At 33.3% G+C, this 19,235-nt stretch overlaps 1 protein-coding gene and 1 pseudogene across 1 annotated transcript in view; both read right to left on the reverse strand.

The window, feature by feature from the left end:
• SGCZ (sarcoglycan zeta) overlaps positions 1-19,235 on the reverse strand; it is a 1,030,117-nt gene that overhangs the window by 686,501 nt on the left and 324,381 nt on the right. The gene's annotated exons all lie outside the window — the stretch shown is intronic.
• On the reverse strand, positions 1,403-1,488 carry LOC126008022 (uncharacterized; annotated as a pseudogene).

A 19,235-nucleotide genomic window follows, 5' to 3' on the forward strand; every position in this document is an offset into this window, starting at 1 on the left:
TGGACTACCTAGCTCACACACAAATGTATGCAATAATTATGATTCAAATAAAATGAAGACAGATATAAGACCCAAACCATGATGTACAAAAGTATAATATAAACAGTATTCACCTTAGCCTTTGAGATGTCTTTGGGAGCTTAATTATACAAGAAATGATCATGAAAGCAAAACAAACCTTATAACTGCATTCAATTAAAAATAATATTTTCAGGGGCCAGTGAGGTGGCACTAGAGGTAAAGGTTTCTGCCTTGCAAGCGCTAGCCAAGGAAGGACAGACGTTCGATCCCCCGGCATCCCATATGGTCCCCCCAAGCCAGGGGTGATTTCTGAGCACTTAGCTAGGAGTAACCCCTGAGCATCAAACAGGTGTGGCCCAAAAATAAAAAAAAAATATTTTCAGGGGCTGGAGTAGAGCAGCGGTGGTAGGGCATTTGCCTTGCAAATGGCTGATCCAGGAAAGACTTTGGTTAGATCCAAGACATCCCATATGGTTTCCCTGAGTGTCACTGGGTGTGGCCCAAAAACAAAACAATATATATAATTTTCAAATTTATACAACTTGGGGTCTTAGCCATAAAATCACCCAATTATGAACATTTTTGTAACCATGGGGCTTAAATAAGAATCTTTTCCATCAAAATAAACAAATTAAAAAAACAAATTCATAATTTATAACCAAGTGTATAACTAGAATTAAAAGATAATACATTGTATGAGAATGTATTTGATTAATATCCAATAAGGAATCAATAGAAAAGATATATAGAAATACATACAACAACAAACAATCTCTAAAAACTACCTATAGATGGCTGACAGACAACAAAAAGTCTTTTTCATCATTAGGGGTTAAAAGGAACTGAAAATTAACACTGATTTTATATACCAACTCATATCTCTGAGGATTATGTGTATCAAAAGGATCAAAAGTGCTAAAGAGAGCTGATAGAAAAATACTTAGATATTGCTGTTGAAAATATAAATTGCTCCATTTATTTGGAATATAAGGGCCAAAAAGAGTGCTCAATGCGTTGACTACCTGCTTTGATCATGGGAGGCCTGAGTTAAAATTTAAAAATAATTAGAGAAACTGAAGCCCACAGACTTCTCTTGGAATTATTTAAGTACTATAATCAAATTTCAAAAGACAAGTTGTCAAAAGATTGCTCGGTATTTAAATAATTAGATATTTATAGAATGCTAAATTACCATGCTTAAATGTTTTAGGGTAACTGTCCATCAATAAAAGGGATTTTTAAAGCAACATTAAATGAGTCAAATATTCTCCTCTTTGATATATATTGCCCTATGATTTCACAGCTGAAAAATTATTACTCCTAAATTTTCTTATCCTTTAGAATATGCTAATACATTCAATTACATTAGGGACCATCATTGCTATGACAATTTTTTTTATTTACTGTACCTCCTCTTTCTATACAGTCAGTGTAAAGAACACAAACTGTGGTAAGCATTGAGAGGCCTTATCTTTTCTTTTTTTTCTTCATTTATCCTTTATTTAAACATCTTGATTACATAAATGATTGTGATTAGGTTTCAGTCATGTAAAGAACCACCCCCCTTCATCAGTGCAACATTCCCAGCACCAATGTCCCAAATCTTCCTCCATACCACCCCACTCCCACCTGTACTCCAGACAGGCTTTCCCGTTCCCTCATTCATTCACATGATTATAGTTTGTTCTCTGTGTAGTTATTTCTATAGCGTATTCATCACTTTTTGTGGTAAACTTCATGAAGTGAGCTGTTGTTCCAGCCCTCCTCTCATTGTCCCTGAGGATTGTTACAAAAATGACTTTTATTTTTCTTAAAACCCATAGATGAGTGAGACTATTCTGCGTCTCTCTCTCTCTCTCTCTCTCTCTCTCTCTCTCTCTCTCTCTCACACACACACACACACACACACACACACACACACACACTCTGACTTATTTCACTCAGCATGATAGATTCCATGTACATCCATATATAGGAAAATTTCATGACTTCATTTCTCCTGACAGCTGCATAATATTCCATTGTGTATATGTACCACAGTTTCTTTAGCCATTTGTTTGGTGAAGGGCATCTTGGTTGTTTCTAGAGCCTGGCTATTGTGAATAGTGCTGCAATAAATATAGGTGTGAGGAAGGTGTTTTTTTTTTTTTTTTTTTTTTTTTTGGATTCTTGTGTTCCTAGGGTATATCCCTAGGAGTGGAATAGCTGGGTCGAATGGGAGCTCAATTTCCAGATTTTGGAGGAATCTCCATATCGCTTTCCATAGAGGTTGGACTAGACAGCATTCCCACCAGCAGTGGATAACAGTTCCTTTCTCTCCACATCCCTGCCAGCACTGATTGTTCTCATTCTTTGTGATGTGCGCCAATCTCTGTGGTGTGAGGTGGTATCTCATCGTTGGTTTGATTTGCATCTCCCTGATGATTAGTGACGAGGAGCATTTTTTCATGTGCTTTTGGTTATTTGTATTTCTTTTTTTTTTTCAAAGTGTCTGTTCATTTCTTCTCACCATTTTTTTATGCGATTAGATGTTTTTTTTTTCTTGTAAAGTTCTGTCAGTGCCCTATATATTTTGGATATTAGCCCCTTATCTGAAGGGGGTTGGGTGAATAGTTTCTCCCACTCGGTGGGTGACTCTTGTATCCTGGGCACTATTTCTTTTGAGGTGCAGAAGCTTCTTAGTTTAACATATTCCCATCTGTTGATCTCCGCTTCTACTTGTTTGGAAAGTGCAGTTTCCTCCTTGAAGATGCCTTTAGTCTCAATGTCATAGAGTGTTTTACCGACATGTTGTTCTATATACCTTATGGCATCAGGTCTGATATCAAGGTCTTTAATCCATTTGGATTTTACTTTTGTACATGATGTTAAATAGGGGTCTATGTTCACTTTTTTGCAAGTGGCTAACCAGTTCTGCCAACACCAGTTGTTGAAGAGATTTTCCCTGCTCCACTTAGGATTTCTTGCTCCTTTGTCAAAAATTAGGTAATTGTATGCCTGAGGAATGTTCTCTGAGAACTCAAACCTATTCCACTGATCTGAGGATCTGTCTTTATTCCAATACCATGCTGTTTTATAACTATTGCTTTGTAGTACAGTTTAAAGTTGGGAAAAGTAATGCCTCCCATTTTCCTTTTCCCTAGGAGTACTTTAGCTATTTGAGGGTGCTTATTGTTCCAGATGAACTCATAAGTGTTTGAGCCACTTCTTTGAAGAATGTCATGGGTGTCTTTAAGGGGATCACATTAAATCTGTATAATGCTTTGGGGAGTATTGCCATTTTAATGATGTTAATCCTGCCAATCCTTGAGCAGGGTATGTGTTTCAATTTCCATGTGTCCTCTCTTAGTTCTTGGAGCAGGGCCTAATAGTTTTCTTTGTATAGGTCCTTCACGTCTTTGGTCAAGTTGACTCCAAGATATTTGAGTTTGTGTGGCACTATTGTGAATGGGATTGCCTTCCTGACTTCCATCTCTTCCCTCCCTATCATTATTGGTGTATAAAAAGGCCATTGATTTCTATAGGTTGATTTTGTAGCCTGCCACCTTGCTATATGAATCTATTGTTTCTAGGAGCCTTTTGGTAGAGTCTTTAGGGTTTTCTAAGTAGAGTATCATGTTGTCTGCAAACAATGAGATCTTGAATTCTTCCTTTCCTATCTGGGTTCCCTTGATATCATTTTCTTGCCTGATCGCTATAGCAAGAACTTCCAGTACTATGTTGAAGAGAAGTGGTGAGAGCAGACAGCCTTGTCTTGTACCAGAATTTAGAGGAAAGGCTTTTAGTTTTTCTTCATTGAGGATAATATTTGCCATTAGCTTATGGTAGATGGCTTCAACTAGATTGAGAAAGGTTCCTTCCATTCCCATCTTGCTGAGAGTTTTGATCAAGAATGGGTGTTGGACCTTATCAAATGCTTTCTCTGCGTCTATTGATATGTTCATGTGATTTTTATTTTTCTTGTTGTTGATGTTGTGTATGATGTTGATATTTAAGGATGTTAAACCATCCTTGCATTCCTGGGATGAAATCTACTTGGTTGTAGTGTATGATCTTCTTGATGATGCATTGGATCCTATTTGCCAGGATTTTTTTTGAAGATCTTTGCATCAGCATTCATCAGGGATATTGGTCTGTAATTTTCTTTTTTGGTAGCATCTCTGTCTGGTTTTGGTATCAAGGTAATGTTGTTTCATAAAAGCTATTTGAGAGTGTTCCCATTTTTTCAATTTCATGGAAGAGCTTGGCTAGGATTGGTAGTAGCTCCTCTTGAAAGATTTGAAAAAATTCATTAGTAAATCTATCTGGGTCTGGTCTTTTATTTTGGGCAGATGTTTGATTACAGTTTCAATTTCCTCAGTGGTGATGGGGGTGTTTAGATATGCTACATCCTTCTTACTTAAACGTGGAAGGTTATAAGTGTCCAAGAATTTTTCCATTTCTTCTAGGTTCTCGTGTTTAGTAGCATAAAGTTTCTCAAAGTAGTCTCTGATTACCCTTTGAATCTCTGCAATATCTGTCATGATCTCCCCCTTTTCATTTCTAAATGGGTTATCAGATTTCTCTCTCTCTTTCTTTCTGAGTTTTGCCAATTGTCTATCAATCTTGTTTATTTTCTCAAAGAACCAACTTCTGCTTTTGTTGATCTTTCAGATTGTTTTTTGGTTTTCCACTTCATTGAGTTTTGCTTTCAGCTTTGTTATTTCCTTCTGTCTCCCTATTTTTGGTTCCTTTTGTTGGTCATTTTCTAATTTTTTGAGCCTGCGTCATTAAGTTATTCAGGTATACCCCTTTTTACTTCCTGATGTATGCTTGTAGAGCTATAAATTTTCCTCTCAGGACTGCTTTTGCTGTGTCCCATAGATTCTGGCAGTTTGTGCCTTCATTGTCATTTGTTTCCAGGAAAGTTTTGATTTCCTTTTTGATTTCATATCAGACCCACTGGTTGGTTCAGTAGCAGGATATGTTTAATTTCCAATTGTTAAAGTTTTTCTTCTGTGTGGCTTTGTAGTTCACGAATAATTTCAGAGCCTTTTTGTCAGCAAAGGTAGCCTGCAAGATTTCTATCCTCTTGATTTTCTGAAGATATATTTTATGTGTCAGCATGTAGTCTATTCTGGAGAATGAACCACGTACATTGGAAAAGAATGTGTATCCAGGTTTTTTGGGATGAGTGTCCTGTATCTATCTACTAGTCCTCTTTCTTCCATAACTCTTTTCAGGGCTAGTATGTTTTTTTTTGGGGGGGGGGGTTTCAATCTGGTTTTCCTATCAAGTGTTGATAGGGCCATGTTGAGGTCTCCCACAATTATTGTGTTATTATTGATTTCTTCTTTCAGATTTTCAGTAATTGTATTAGATAATTTGCTGGTCTTTCATTGGGTGCATATATGTTTAATACTCTGATTTCTTCCTGTTGCACATATCCCTTGATTAGTACATAGTTTCCATCTTTGTCCCTTACCACTTTTCTGAGTATAAAGTTGGTGTCATCAGATATTAATATGGCCACCCCAGCTTTTTTAAGGGTGTTGTTTGCTTGGATGATTTTTCTCCAGCCTTTGATTTTGAGTCTGTTTGTTCTGACTATTCAGATGTGTTTCTTGTAGGCAGCAGAAGGTTGGATTCATCTTTTTGACCCATTTTGCCACTCTGTGTCTTTTAATTGGTGAATTTAGTCCATTGACATTGAGGGAGATGATTGTCATAGGATTTAATGTCATCTTTGTAGATAAGTTTGCTGTGTTTGTTGGTCTCTCTTGTCTTAGAGTAGACCTGTCAGTTTTTCCTTGAAGGCTAGTTTATCATCTGTGAAGTTTCTGAGCTGTTGTTTATTCATGAAGGTATGTATTATTCCTTCAAACCTGAACATGAGTCGGTCTGGGGTGCAGTATTCTCGGTGAGGCATTCATTTCATTTAATCTTGTCACAATATCCCACCACTGTCTTCTGGCCTTGAGAGTTTCTTGTGACATGTCTGCTGTAAGTCTTAGGGATGCTCCTTTGAATGTAATTTCCCTTTTTGATCTTGCTGCTTTCAGTATTCTATCTCTATCTATGGGATTTGTCATTGTAACGAGGATGTGTCTAGGGGTGTTTTTCTTTGGGTCTCTTTTAGCTGGTACTCTTCGGGCATGCAGGATTTGAGTGCATGTAGTCTTTAACTCTGGGAGTATCTCTTTTATGATGTTTTTGACAGTTGATTCTTTTTGGAGATCTCCTTCCTGGGTTTCTGGGACTCCAATGATTCTTATGTTGTTTCTTTTGAGTTTATCCAAGACTTCTATTTTCATCTGTTCACATGCCTTGAGTAATTTTTCCATTGCCTGTTCATTTGTCTTAAGGTTCTTTTCCAATTTCTTCTGTTCTGTTGAGTTTTTCTGCATCACATCTTCCAGTACTCCAATTCTCTCCTCAGCTGCTGATACCCTGCTGGCGAGGCTATCCATTGAGATTTTCAGTTGAGCAACTGTGTTTTTCAGATTTGTTATTTCAGTTTGGAGTTTTCTGATTTCTGTCTTTGTGTTCTCTTCAGATTGATCTATGCTTTTTTTGAGTTCTACGAACATATTCCATATTTCTATTCTAAACTCCTTATCTGAGAGGTTAATCAGCTAGTTGGAATTTATTAGGTCATCCAAGCTTTCGTCTTCATTCTCTGTGGATGGTGTTTGCCTGCGAGGTTTCCCCATTGTCACCCTTGTAGTGTGGTTTTTCCTGCATGTTGTGCTGGGATTCATTGGTTAGAAAGCGTGTGTGGCCTCTTTGCTTTGTGGCCGTGCTCTTCTGTTTTCTTTAGTTGACAGTTTTTTTGGGGGTGCACTCCCTAGGCCTCTGAGGAAATCTTCAGGGATTAAGAAGCACAGGCAGACAGGCACAGGCAGGAGAAGTTTCCCTTGAAGTCCTCAGAGTGCGCTATGGCAAGTTTTTTGCCTCTTTCAGGTGACTTCATGTCTATATATTCATTCATTTTTGTATTTACTTTACAAATTAAGAGAATAAAAAGCCATATCATAAACTCATTTTATTCATAGAGACACATTTGCAATTCCTGGAATACTGACTATAGGTTATATTATTACTCATTATATATAATATTACTTATTATATATATTATATATATATTGCTTAACATAAGCACCATATTTTTAGATTGACTGCTGAATCATGCCCATCATTTTTAGACACTCATCTTTTATATATAATCTGTGAAAAATAAAGAATTATTTACCATGCAGTATCATTATAATACAGTAATATTTCTCTAGTCTTCAAAGGATTTACAAAAAGTGATTCAAAAGATTGCATTCAAAATACCTGCACTATTCTCCTAACTCACTTAACCTAGATCATTTAGCTGTCAGCAAAGGATCAATTTTCAAAAACAAAGCCCATGAATTACAATATATATATATATATATATTCATAGAAAATGTACCTATATACTCTGAAGAAGGAAAATATAATAATTTTATTCTTTTACATTAATATACAATTTATGTTGAGTGAAATATTTTTCTTCAAATACATTGAATTGATCAAAAACATTAAGAAACTCACACACTAAACCAAGCCATTTACATTTATTAAGAAAATATTGAGTGGAAGCATGATGAATCTTAGGAAGAGATTCTTTAATCTAAATGGTAGAAAATTATTTTTCTTTTTTAATTTGGGTATTTTAATTTGTTTATTTTTGTATCACTTTGCTTACCCCTACACCTTCCCCCAAGGATCATTGCCAGTGGACTTGGGTATAAGGTTTCAAAGCCAAATGCGCCATGTGCAAGACAAGTTCTCTGTTTTACTATCATGCAGGCCTACATTATCTCTCTTTAATCTTTGTACTCAAAAATAATGTAGAAAGAGGCCATTGGAGTACTAGTAGGAGAGAAGTGGTTATTCTGATGATAAATAAAGAATTTGAATAATGTTCATGAGAAGAGAAACCTCAATATAAAAAAGTATTTGATTAATTCCTGCTAAATATGTGTGTGGAAAAAAAACAAATAACAAAATGCAGTCTTGATCCTATTTATGTGATAATTTATTTTGTCAGCACAACTTATCTCTCTCACCTCTTCAATTAGATTAGAAAGAGTGCCCAGCAAAGTACAGGTAACTTGCTAAAGTTTCAGCCACTCAGTAATGTAATTTTTCAAGCTTCTTGCAACAGATTTTAGCAGCTCCAGCAAACTTTTTAAGCATTTTTAAGCCCTTAGTTTTATAACTCAATTAGCAACATTAGGCTAATAAAATAAGTCCTACCCAATATAGCAAACTATGTTAGTCTTACAATCAGTGAAGGTCAAAAATAGCATATTACTGCACAAACTAATCAGGTAGTAATGAATGGAGAACATAAAGTTATTACTGTTTCACTTCAAATTATGCAACACAGGGCTGAATTGGTTATAAAGTTTTTTCAATAGTGATAATATAATAGGGTCTGCGAATAAGGTGTGCTTATATAACAGAAAAAGAAAATATTTGTAAGTATCTTTGACATTTTAAATCTATATTATAGTTCAATATACTGAAAATGAGCATATGATATATATGTAGCATTACTTTAATAAAGGATAATGCTTAAAATATCAAGATAAACTCAATTAATTTTCCTTGAAATTGCAGTCCATGGACCAAAGAGAGATAGACTAGTACCAGTATTAAGTCACTTGCTTTGCATTGTGGCTGACTAATTCAATTCCTAGTACTACTTGAGTAACACCACCGAAACACCACCAAAAGTAAAACTGCTGAGCAGAGACAGGCAAACCAACAGTAAACCAAGAGATTAGTGGTAATCCACCCTAATCAATGCTCAATGTGGACACCCATCAAGAAAGCGGATACTCAGGGCCTGAACGGTGGGGCTAGATGTAAGGCGACTACCTTGCAAATGCTAGCCAAGGATGGACTGCAGTTCGATCTCTGGTGTCCCATATGGTCCCCCACAAGCCAGAAGCAATTTCTGAGCTCATAGCCAGGAGCAACCCCTGAGAGTCAAAGGGTGTGGCCAAAAAACAAAACAAACAAAAAAATGGATACTCAAATTATACAGATTAGTGAGGATAAAATCTAATAAAAAACTGAATATATATACATTATAAAATTATCTTACTTTACCAGAATTGTAAAATATTTCTCAAAATTCTATTGAAGCAACTCACCTTCCATAGTTTCATTTTTAAAATCATAATCAGTTCTTCAGAAGCATGAGCCTAATCTTTTCCATTTCTATCCATTAAAAGCTAGTGCCAAGAGGGGCAATATATTTTATTGGGGTATTGTGCATTTATAATTGAAAGTTCTGCAGGTCAATATCTCATTCATCTAATTTCAGTCTAAACTGAGAAAAGCAAAGTATTATCTTTTGGGTAGTCTCTGTTGGTTGTCTTAGCAATGTATACTACTATAAAATCGATCACAAGGTTTTTTGTTTTCTATAATTGTAAGCAATAAACCAAGGAATATGATAAATGAAGCAATAAAAGTTTATAATCAATGTAATAATTTAAGAAAAATCATTTAATCCAAAGGAAATACAAAATTTTTGGCAAATTATGAAAAAATTACCTACATAGCTAGTATTTAAAACAAATGTTTTAATGTAAATAACTGAGAGCTCTCTTAACTTTTAGAATAAATAAAATACCAGGTGATTCTTATCTCAGATTCTATCTTTCTCATATATTGTACCTGATTCCCAATTAAAGAGTGTTTAAATTTTTTTACAGTATATCAAGATCTATGTGATTTTAAACTATTTCTAAAACAATGAACTATAATCTTTTCAGAAAAGTAGTTTAAAACTATTCTTATTTCTGGGAGAGAAGTGCATCTTTAGGAAAAAAAATAGGTTTCAGTTGGAATTTTCAGCAAATAAGTGATCACTCCGGTAATTTAATTTGTTTTTGGGCAAATCTACTGTTGCTCTGAACTTAGTCCTTGTTCTTTGCTCAGACATAACTCTTGACGGTGCTCCAGGGACCACATGGAGTTGTGAGGATCATACCTGGGTTGGTCATGCTAAAGCAAGCATCCTACATGTTGTACTCTACCTTTGGACAATTGCTTTCTATTTTGCAAAGATAATGAAATATGAGTCAGATAATCTTTACAAAAATTTATAAGTAGACAGACTAAATTATGTAATCTATTTCAAATATATATGTAACTTCCTTTATTCCTTTCTTACCCTTCCTTCCTTATCTCTCTTCTTCCTTTCTTCCTTTCTTTCCTTCCCTTCCTCATTTTCTTCTTCCTTTCTTCCTTCCTTACATCTCTCTTTTCTTCCTTTCTTCTTTTCTTTCTATTTCCACACTTTCATCTTTAATTCCTCCCTTCCTCCCTCCCTTCATTAATTTCTCCCTCCTATTCCTTCCTTCAATCCTTTATCTCTCCCTACTTTCCTCTCTCCCTCCTTCTTCCTTCCTTCCTTCCTTCCTTCCTTCCTTCCTTCCTTCCTTCCTTCCTTCCTTCCTACCTTCCTTCCTTCCTTCCTTCATTCTTTCTTTCATTTTCTTCCTTATTTAATCCCTCTCTTTCTCCCTTCCTTTTTTCCTTTTTATCTTCCCTGGCACCCATGTGGACACTCAGAACTGACTGAAGTGATCTCTCCACATAGAGGGGTTAGCTTTGAGTTCTGCTGAATGTGGCCCTCCAAAAAGGCCAAGCATCATATAAATCATTACTACAATGACATTCTTATTGGCAGTTATCTTGTACTGAAATGTCAGACAAATATTAGGGGAGTTTCATATTTAATATTTTGGCAATGAAATTTTGTATTGATGAAAATTTCTCAATGCAGCCATTTATGTAAAAGGAATATTATCTTAGAAAAGTGAATAATGTAATGAAAAATATGTAAATAATAAAAAGAAATGAATATAGGAGCTTTATGTGGTCTGAAGCAATTTAGAATTTAAAATTACTATCAATATAATAAAAAATAAAATTTTATTAGATAACCTCTAATTCAAAATATATAAAATTTTAAATTATTGGGGATGGAAAGTCTAAATTAAATAGAAAAAAGATTTTTTTTATTCACATCCAGCATCACTCAGGGCTTACTACTGGCTTTACACTCAGAAATTGCTCCTGGCAGGCTTGGGAGACCATATGGGATGCCATAATTCAAAGCACCATCCTTCTGCATACTAGGCAAATGCCTTACCTCCATGCTACTTTTCTGGCCCCTAAATAGAAAAATGTTAATGATAAATTGGGAATAAAATTCAAAGCCACAAGTTTAGATATTAGTAGAAATTAGGAAAGGTGATTATAAACCATATATAATTAAACATAATAATCTATTTTAATGCTTATAAGTATAAGCAACTATAAGCAAATCTTAACATGTTGAATAAAATCAGGTGATGAACTTCCTTCTTATCTGGGTTTTAAATTAAGATAAAACATAATATTGGAGAATATTGGAGTTGAGGGGGACACTGAGCAAATGAAGGAAAGTGAAAACTCTGGTAGAGGCTGTGGTGTGGGAATATATACCATTAAGTTCTAATATTAAACCACAGTGTCTGAGGCCAGAAAGATAGCACAGCTCTAGGGCATTTACCTTGCATGTAGCCGACTAGGGAGGGACCCGGGTATCAGCATCCCGTATGGTCCCCCTAGCCTGCCAGGAACAATTTTTGAGTGAAAAGCAATGAGTAACTCCTGCGTGTGTGGCCCAAAAATAAACAAACAAGAACAAAAAAACAGTGACTAAAAATGTGTACTAATATAATATTAAAATTAACACCTGTTAAAGAAATTTGCAAATTTGATAATTAAACCTTTTTATACAATTTTTAAAATTGTATAGATAGATAGATAATTAAACCTATTTATAATCATGTCTTAAATATACAAGCATCAATTTTACATAGATATCATATAAAATTAGTTAAAAAAAACTATATTTTAGTATTATATAAAGAATGGTAAATATGCTATTTTATATCACAAAAACAGGATATCCTGAAAATAGATCTAAATGACTATGATGTATATAACATCATTGTCTTTAAAATATATTAAATAGTGACATATATTATTTGTTGACACAACAAATTGCTCTTAGACACAGCTGGGTATTTTATATCAGATATCAGACAAAACCTACAAAATTAATGATTTGATATGGCTATTACTTGTCAAGTCTGATCTACTAATAGTAATTTACAGAACTTTAAATAGTGGCTTCTTGTAGTACATTGATTCACCATAAAAACTTAAAAACAGTCATTTGTGTAAAGACTACAATGAATAGATATTTCACTTTGTAATAGTCAACTGACAAAATCAAATTAAAATGCTTTAAAATAGGTTCGATGGCAAAATTCACAGATAATTTCTAGAGCATAATCACAGAATTTCTATGCAGGTGTATTATAAATTTTTTCACTTAGATTTCTTTTATGTTGTCACAACCACAAATTGATGATGCATAAAATGAAGAAAATCATCTTTTCCATTAAGCGGATATTTTCAATTATTTCACGAAGATTTTAAATTCTCAATTAATTGATTTTTGTTTCCCTATGGACATAGTTAAATATATGACTGTTTTAGAAGTGATGTAGTTTTGTAGTAAATATTTATTTGATCTTGTTTTACCATCTAAGAATATTTGATATTTTATCTCCTAGTATATATTTGTTTTATTTTATATTTATGCTGTATTTTGTTTTACTGTGTGTTCAAGAATAACTCCTGTTTATCTATTAAAGGATCACTCCTGGAGAAATGAGGAACCATTTGGGAGGACAAAAAATTACCTTAGTTCAGTCAAATTCAAGGCAAGTGCCATTCCTGCTGTCCATCACTCATTCATTCTTTAGTTTAGTAAAACATTTATATGGGTTGAAGAGATAGTACATTATCTATGGAGTTAAATTTACACGTGGTCAACCTAGTTTCAATACTTGGAAACCCATCATCCACCGAGCCTACCAGAAATGATCTTTGAGTGCAAAGCCTGTCCCTGGAGCAAGTCCTGAGCACTGCCAAGTGTAGACCCCAATGTCATTGTAAAAATTATTTGTGAACATTAATATTGACCATAAACCAATGAAGAATTATTAAGCAAATTATACTTTCCTTGAGATGTCAGATTTTGAACAAATGCTCTTTTGCTGAGGTACATTTCTAGCTTAGATTCTCAAATCTACATAGTCAAATGAAAATAGCTTTCAAATAAATATATGAATTATTGCTATACATAAATCAAATTATTATTTGCTATCATTCCATTTAAATTCCTATCACAGTTTGTTTCATTGATCAGACATTATCACTTTGATTTTGTTTATTGTAAAAGGGTACATAAAATTATAATCAAATGTAAATCTCAATTTCAAATTTTCTAAGTGAAAGCTGACTTAGTGGTAACACTAATTTTTATATGAATTAAGTTCTGAATTCATAATAAGAACTGTGAATATAATTAAGCTGAACATTTTTTGAAAACTTTTTATGTTTTTGCTTTAATTTCTCCTTTCTTTTCATCCAAATTCATCAACTGCTCATATAATGATTTTATAATAATACTTGGCTACAATAACAAAGATGATGGGTATTTTACAGGCACATAGAAGAGATTTTGGGACATTGACTAAAGTACACAAAGGTCCTAAACAACTACAAAGAATAGGAATTCTTATCTGCCTAGAACTCTAAATTGCCAAAATGGGCTTGGGAGATAGCTTGTAGGCAAGAATACAATCTTGGAATGCACAGGGCCTTGTGATCTATCTTTGGTAACTGTGTGATCTCCTGGTACTCCCAGGTATAACCCCAGCACCTATCAGAAGGCAGAGACACCACCAAGATATTAATACTAGCCAAGACATTAAAGACATAGATTTCAGTATATGGAGTTATTTCTAAGCATTTTAGAAATGTTTCTTATAATACTAGTCACATATTATCTCATGCACAAATCCTCCCATAGAAAAGTGGGTATCTGAATACAAATATAATTGAAAGCATCTATGAAAAATTCCATAATCTATTATAATTTTATTTGTTTGAAGGACTTGGGGAAAACTACTTTATAGCCTGCAGAATAATTAATAGACACATAAAATTGAATTTGATGGCAATTATTATCATTAATTCCATAAATATGTGTAGTTTTATCTTTCATAAGCAAATAATCATGTAAATATGGAAACAGATGGTATATGAGAGAATGAATATGTATTAACATATGCATCTAAATTTATTTGGCAAACATAAATTTTCATCTCCTTTTAAAATTTAATGGTTAACATAAAACTTTAGTATAAAGTAAATATATGTGAAATAGCTGCAATATGTTTCTGGAAAATTTATACACTAGATTTATTTCTCAAGGAAGCAATGATAATATATGAACGTGTTCATTCTTAATCACTTTATTTTATTATTTTAAATTCCTACATTTTACATAAAGCATTTTAACTTTCATGTGCGTATTGAATTTTAAAACCTAAAATGTATTAATAATTTGCATAATTTGCACTGATATAAAACTGAATTATTTGTTTTTATTGGAGTTATACTATGAAGATTTATTATATGGTGGTCAGTCACATTTTTTTTTTTTTTTGGTTTTTGGGTCACACCCGGCAGTGCTCAGGGGTTATTCCTGGCTCCAGGCTCAGAAATTGCTCCTGGCAGGCACGGGGGACCATATGGGGCGCCGGGATTTGAACCAATGACCTCCTGCATGAAAGGCAAACACCTTACCTCCATGCTATCTCTCCGGCCCCAACATTTTTTTTTTTTTTTTTTTTTTTTTTTTTTTTTAAAATAGAGTATGTAAAGTATTTATTTATATATCTGGGTTTGAATGACATCTCTTAAAATTGCAATCTTAATTTTATATATTTTGTTTATACATTTTGTAGTACAGTAAGTTGAAGTGCTGTTTTAATCTCAGGTACTATTACTAGAAATACATAAGACAAAATCCAATGCTACCAATTACGGTGTAAATTAAAATGACCGAAAGAAAAATTATTTCTGTCAAGAATATAAATTGGATGTGGGGTATGGGATGAAACCTAAAATCACTGGTGGAAGAATGTACACACCAGTGGTAGAACTGGATTTAGAATAGTGTATGCCTCAAAAATTCTACATTTTGTCACACTAAAATGTAACATACCACATAATTTATTTTATTTTTTATATTTATTTATTTATTTTATTTTTTATATTTATTTTATAAATATAGTAATAGGAGACAAAGGAGATTGAGAGATAAGCTGGTAAGCACTTACATGCACACAGCTCAAGTTAAATTTAGACTATCCCATTTAGTACTCTTAGTACTGCCAAAAATACATTAAATGCTCAGGAGAATAGTAACCCCTGAGCATTTAATATATTTTTGTAAATAGAAGACATATTAAAGAGTTCAGTATTTATTAGGCTTGTATCCACTAAATTTTTTAGTTACATAAAAATTCTTGTATAATATGTTAAGGAAGTTTTTATACATAACCCTCACATACTAAAAGTAACTTAAATATTGAAAAATATTTACTATATTATACATAGAAATGCAAAGCATGCACTGCTGATATGAGTATCTTGCTACTAAAAGAAGATTTGGCAATTGCATATTCAGATGATATTATTTATATAAAGATATATTCATTATGATAGTATTGGATAAAATTTTAGAACAAGCAAAGTAATCTGTGGTGATAAAAATAAGAGTTGAGTATGGAGTTTGAAAAATTATTATGGTTTATAGATATCAATTAATGCCAACTTAATTATAAATGCTACTGACAACTAAATACATTAAACAGTATTTTGAAAAGATATTTTATTGCTTTCTAATATTATTAAATACTGCACAATGTAGTTAATGCATCATATATCTTACAGATATTAGAGAGCATTTAAACTTATATAGAAATGCTATGTCATTGGGCAACCATCACTTCTATAAGGGAAGGTAAATGAATTCACGTTCTCTATGATCTATTTATAAATAATTATAATATCATTTTCTTCATTGTTTAGATTATAGTTATAGTTTTAGTAACAGAAGGAAAGAAAGAAAGGGAGACTCAAAAGTACTAAATTAGGGCTAGAAAGATATACAGTAGTAGGGTGGGAAGGCATCTGTTTTTCATGTGGCTAACTCAGGGCAGACCTGGGTTGGATATCAAGCATCCTCTATGGTTCTCTGTGTTTTCCAGGAGTGATTTTTGAGTGTAGAGAATAGAGTAACCCCTGAGCACTGTCTGGTGTGTCCAAAAACAAGAACAACAACAAAATGACTAATTATAAGATAAATTATTCAAGTATAATAATAATTTCCTGTTTAATGAAAAAGTCAAAGTTCTTTATAATATTATTTCAAAATCTTTTCTGAGGAACAACATATAAATCTGCATCAAAAATACAAAAGAGTATAATTATTTAATATTGCCTGAAAATCCTTCTAAAAAGACTAAAATCAACATGTGGATTTTAGCTGATGTGTCATTATATTGATATATACCCCATAGTATTTAAAAACAGACTTCATGCCAACTTACAAAGAAGTATCTCTGTCAGATACAGAAAAACAAATAAGTTCACTAATAATAGAAATCACTAAAGATTTCTAAAAGTAGTAGGCCATTGTAACTATTTCTGATTTTAAAGTATTCTCTCAGGGGATTCCAGGATTAAGGGATAACTATAAATCTAAGCTACCAAGTAAAATATTTTCAAAAGATTTTTTATTATATAGATGATGCTGCCATTTAGTTAGTTTTTAGATTTTTTTTCTACTATCAATGTGTAATATCCAAGAAAGCCATTTACATTAAAATGGTAAAGAATAAAATATGTGTAAAATAAAATTCTGTGAGAATTTTTTTACAAAGGATTATTTGGGAGATTGATGTATCTATCCATAACTAATTTTACCACATATTTAAGGTAATCACATATTTTACTATAAACAAAACTAAAATAAAAATTATTATCATGACTGTTGGATGACTCACAATAAAAATGCAAGATTCACTTGCCTTGATCTACAATATTTTTAACATTGACTGGGATAATTTAGGAAGCATGCATCTCTACCTTTTTCTTTTCAGGTATTCAGAATTGTCCCAAAGGAATACTTCACAGAGTAGGAGTTTCATTTAAAATGCAATGATTTGAGAAAAGATTGGCAGCCATGTCTCTATGCTAGATATTCTACTAGCATGAATTTATGTTTAAACCTATCACAGGCAATTAAAATACATAATCTTCACATTATATATATAGTTAATGATTTTCTTCAGAAAAAGCCTAAACTATTGTATTTTTGAGTTAAGGACTATATAGTACCAGAAATATGAAAGAAACTAATTTAATCCTGTCTCTGAAGTTTAGCAAAACACCATTGGTAAATAGACAAGTATTGATATGATATATTATGTACTTTATCAGTGGTAGTATTTAACCATTTTGCTATAACAGGAAATATTCAACAATAAGATTATTCAGCATAAGTAACTATTTGCTTTTTTCTACTTTGTCAATTAAAATCTAGAGACTGAGACAGTATACGGATTAAGGAGCTAACTTTGCTTACAGTTACCACAGTTCAATCCCTGGAAACACTTAAGATGTCCTGAGTGAGGACTTCCACCATATTGGTAATTATCTTTGGGTTCCTAAAAATAGACCATGAGCAATATGTGAGGGACATATCCCCAAAAGATAAAGTAATATTACTAATATTTTACAGATTTACATTGTATTAGTCCTATAAATATAGAGCCACAGAGCCATTGAAAGTAGATTTATCCACTTAGAATAGGATAAAGACATTATATCCCTATTCTCTCGTCCCCAAAATGGCATACACACAAGCTGAAGTTGCTAAGTCAATTTTGATTTTGCTGAAGAAGAAAGTGCATTATTGTCTGTGAAAATCTTTTTACGTGCTTACCATTTTAACTGTAAGTTCTTTGGCAACAGAATTTGAATCAATGCTTCAGTGGTGCCTGAAGTGTACTGAAATATGCCTCTTAATCTTTAGGTACTTTTTGTTTGCTAATGAGCTCAAGCAATTTCCTGACCTTGTCTGACTTATACTTTCCTTGCATCAATATTTTTACCAGTTGGTAAATTTCTTCCAATCCTAATTTGAAATCCTAATTTGACCCAATGGTCAAATAAACTACCCACTGACCAGTTTTTTAACTATATGTGAAATGAAATTCTCTGAAAAGTTTTCTGTAAAATATGTTGATTTCTAGACTAACATGATGAAATCTCAAAGTGACTTCAGAGAACAGAATGTGTATCGGAAGTATTTTATCCCCGGAGCCTGTTAGTCATCTCATAAAAGTGTGCTTCAATGGTAGAAGCACTCTATATCTCTTTGGTCAAGGATATTTCCTTTTTAATTCCCCCTAACATTTACTGTGCCTATGCAAAAAATCCAAAAACAAACGAAAAACAAAAACAACTTGGGGCCGGTGCGGTGGCGCTAAAGGTAAGGTGTCTGCCTTGCAAGTTCTAGCCAAGGAAGAGACGCGGTTTGATCCCCTGGTGTCCCATATTGTCCCCCCAAGCCAGGGGCAATTTCTGAGCTCTTAGCCAGGAGTAATCCCTGAGCATTAAATGGGTGTGCCCACCCCCAAAAAAATAAAAATATAAAACTAAAGCAACTTGACACATCTGCCCCCCTTTTTATTTCCTTTTATTTCTTTATTTCATTTTTTGTTTTATTTCTTTTAATTTTATTTATATTTATAGCTTTGAGATACAAGCAATTTTTACAGGACCACAGAACCACCTATTTTACAAAATCATAGAACATAAATCATTTTGTTCTGCCTCATATTTATATGTATTCCTACAAACTGAAAAAACAAAAAAGTAGGTAAGATCCAGGGGCCAAGTGGTCTCAGGAGCATTGATTGGAAATAAAAAATGGCTAGCTCTAAATACCAAAACCACTGTCAATGACAGTCGAATCAAGAAATCCAAACTATAACAAGTTGTGAACAAAATGGTCCTGTTACACTAGCAGTCTAGGGAGCTATGTGTTGATGTATGCGATGCATGCTGGAAACTATTGGAGAGGGAGGTCAACACTGGTGGTGGGAACAGCCATAATTCACTCTCACTATCCAACTGAAATACAACTGCGAAAGACTTATTTTATTGAATTTATTTGTTTTTGGTTTTTTGTGCTATACCTG

The sequence above is a fragment of the Suncus etruscus genome, chromosome 4, assembly GCF_024139225.1.
Source record: "Suncus etruscus isolate mSunEtr1 chromosome 4, mSunEtr1.pri.cur, whole genome shotgun sequence".
NCBI classification, from domain to species: Eukaryota; Metazoa; Chordata; class Mammalia; order Eulipotyphla; family Soricidae; genus Suncus; species Suncus etruscus.